General features: G+C 32.3%; 1 pseudogene; it reads left to right on the top strand.

Annotated features, from left to right (window-relative positions):
• The first annotated feature begins 339 nt into the window (after positions 1–339).
• Positions 340–2000, top strand: LOC137819080 (uncharacterized; annotated as a pseudogene).
• The last annotated feature ends 1329 nt before the right edge of the window (positions 2001–3329 follow it).

The raw sequence follows: 3329 nt of genomic DNA, 5'->3' as shown, positions 1-3329 counted from the left end.
AAAAGAAGCCTCCACCCCCACATGCACCTCATAGGTTGATTTCTATTACTAAGAACAATTCTGCACCTGAATTTCAATTTGATAATACAAATGAATCTGTCCATGAATCTACATCTGAACCTACACCAAGGTTACAATCTGATGAAGAAAGGGAAGAAAATGTGGGTATTGAGATGCTAACTGAACAATCAAAGCATGTATCACGTAAAAGATCATGGCTTGTTGATGTCATTGGTAAGCTTGAATCAATACATTGCAAACTCACATTGTATTTGTTTTTTATGTTCGTCCTCTTAAACTAACAATAATTTTGACAGATAGTGAAGGAAAAAAGGTTAGGAAACAATTAACAGCAAATGATGTTTGGTTTTTATCTGTTGGTGAGAGGATTCTTGTTAACTGGAATAACGAGAACCAACCAGTTGATGACAGTGGAGCATTGTTGAATAGGTTTTTAGGTCATGTTGCAAGAAATGTTAATGCATTTCCTATTAGCTATCAAAGTTGGAGGAAGATTCCCAAAGATTACAAAGAAGATATACTTAAGAAAACCATTCAAGTAATTATTTTTGGATTTTTCTGTGTTTTAATTGATATTATATTGAAATTATCTTAAATTTACTTGTGTAATAATTTTGAAGGCTAAGTTTGAAGTTGAATCTGATGCTCATGTAAGATATATCTTCAAATCACTTAACACAAAGTGGACTGAGTATAGGCAACAACTATGGCAACAAAGAAATGATGGAACACACAATAGAGATGAAATTATTGCAATGTGTCCAGAAGTAATGAATAAAGACCATTGGGCTTCTTTTGTTGACTACCGTTTAAATTCAAGGACAAAGGTAATAAAAACTACTTTATTATTTAAAGTGTTGATTTATTTATATTTAGTTCTTTTACTACATGTATGCTTAGGAAATTGCCAAAAAGAACAAGGATAATAGAAAGAAGCAAACAGTTCCTCATACTGGTGGATCCAAGAGCATTGCACGGAAGAAAGATGAGATGGTAACTTGATTCTCCTATAATTTTATTATATCATATATCATGATTCATATACTTTTATTACATTTTATAGGAGAAAGAGCTTGGTCGCAAAGTTAGTAGGGGAGAAGTATGGGTAGCAACACATAAACATGCTAACGGAGAATTTGTGAATGATGGGGCAAGAGAGATTGGGGTAAGTATCATTTTTGTAAAGATGAAAACTCAACCAAATTGGATGTGAGCTTCATTTATAACTTTTTTCATTATTTGTAGGAAAAGATTCAAGCATATGAGTCAAATACATCTTCCCTCTCACATGATATATCAATTGATGATTCACTAGCTCATGCCTTTGGAAGTGAAGAACATTGTGGTCGTGTTCGAGGGATGGGATTGGGACCTTGCCCTTCTCATGTGTTTGGATATACTGGAAATTCTCGCACTGGGATATCTTCAACTACTTATAGAGAATTGGAGAATCAGGTTTTTGAACATGTATTTTCTTATGTAGCAATTTTTTAATGTGTATGGTTTTCTCACTCTTTTTCATGATAAATTGTGTTTTAATATAGGTTATTGCATTAAAGTCACAATTGGATGAACAAAATTAAAGATATGAAGAACGTGAAAAAAGATATGAAGAACATGAAAAAAGATTTGAGATAATGATGAATTTTTTCTTTCAAAGTTATCAAGGTCAATTGCCTCCCGAGTTGACTATGTTCAATCGTTCATCGGTAATGCTTAAAAAATTTAAATAACTTGTTTTATTTTTCAGATTTACATTTCTAATTGTGATATATGTTTATATTGTAGGTGTCTGATCAAGGAAGTGTGCCAAAAAATTAGGAAGGCAAAACCAAAACCATAATAATAATGCACCAAACACACTCATTCAACAAATAAAGAATTCATGTGGGATTAGAACGTGATCAAAACCGATCCTGCAGTCATATACTGGTTTTATCTTGTTCATTAATGAGTTTAAACTGGTATTAATGAGTTTAAATTTTGTGGAAAAAATGAAAATTTTGTTGGATTACTTCTTATTTTGCTTTAACTTGTTTTTTTTAATTGGTGTCTTGATCCGTTGATGTGTTTGATGTTGATTTATAGCCTTTTTTAGTTTTTTTTGTTGGATTTGAAAGCTTGGTAGTGTTATGTTTAGGTGTTTTCCTTGTTTTTGTGTTGGCTAGTTTTGACAAGGTTGTTGGATCTTTCTTTTGAGTAGTGTATGAAAATGATTAAGACAAATTCCTCCACATGCTCCATCACTCATAGCATATTTGCATGGCTAACCTAGTCATGTGTAGTTCAAGCCTTCATTTGAACATCTTGAAATAGCATTTTTTACACATGTGCTATTTGTTTCTGATCTGTAATGGCATTTGGATTTGTCCACTCATTTTCTTTGTCACCTACAATTATTTTATTTAATGTAAAAAGTGATTTGCCTCGGTCTCCATCAATTGAATTGTGGTTTCTTGGTCATGGTTTTCATGAGCACTTGTAAGAAGGTAGTAAAATACCATTAGAAAGAGTTGAACGATGGAAAAAGATTGATTCTTAGCTTTGTGCCTTGTTGTGCCATTATGTGGAACACAATATATTAGGCACTCTTAGAGCTTGTGTCACTCGTTTCAGAAGAAGGCTAAGAGCTTTATGACTCTGCTCATAAATTGACATCTCTTAAACAAACAAATCATGACATGACTTGTTTTATTATTGAAGTCCAATCAACTAGTAAGGAATTGAAAATGGTTTTAGATGTTGATTCTTCAAAAGAGATTAAGATGAAGTTGGATGAGTTCTATATGGTTAAGATTCTTCATGCCGTGCACCTTGATTTTGATTAAGTTTGAGTCCAAATCCTAACCGGTCAAGAAATTTCATCAATTTCAAATGGTTATAGATTTATGACCACATTTTCGATAGGTACTGTCAGATGTGTTGGTTATGTACATGATATGTCATGGTTATAAGTCATTAAATTGATACAAAGTTGAGATTTATTTACTTTGGATGTGCATAAAAGGCTAAGATCTATTGTGCTAAGCCAGCTAGCTAACTTGGGTAGTCCCACCATATGTGTAACCTCTTTTTTTCTTTTTCTTTTTTTTTTCAGCAAAGCTAGTTTAAATTGTTAAAGATTCTTTGTCCAGGTAAATGAATAAAAAAAAACAAATTTCATAATTTTGAAACCTATGGTATTTTTTAAGGAGGTTCTAAAACATTTTATGCACGTTTTGAAACCCATGGTATTTTACGGGGGTATTGAAACCTATGGTATTTTACGGAGGTTTTGAAACCCATGGTATTTTACGGAGGTTTTGAAA

Source organism: Phaseolus vulgaris, chromosome 1, assembly GCF_051622355.1.
Source record: "Phaseolus vulgaris cultivar YP4 chromosome 1, ASM5162235v1, whole genome shotgun sequence".
Taxonomy (NCBI): Eukaryota; Viridiplantae; Streptophyta; class Magnoliopsida; order Fabales; family Fabaceae; genus Phaseolus; species Phaseolus vulgaris.
This window is presented reverse-complemented; position numbering and strand designations above follow the sequence as displayed.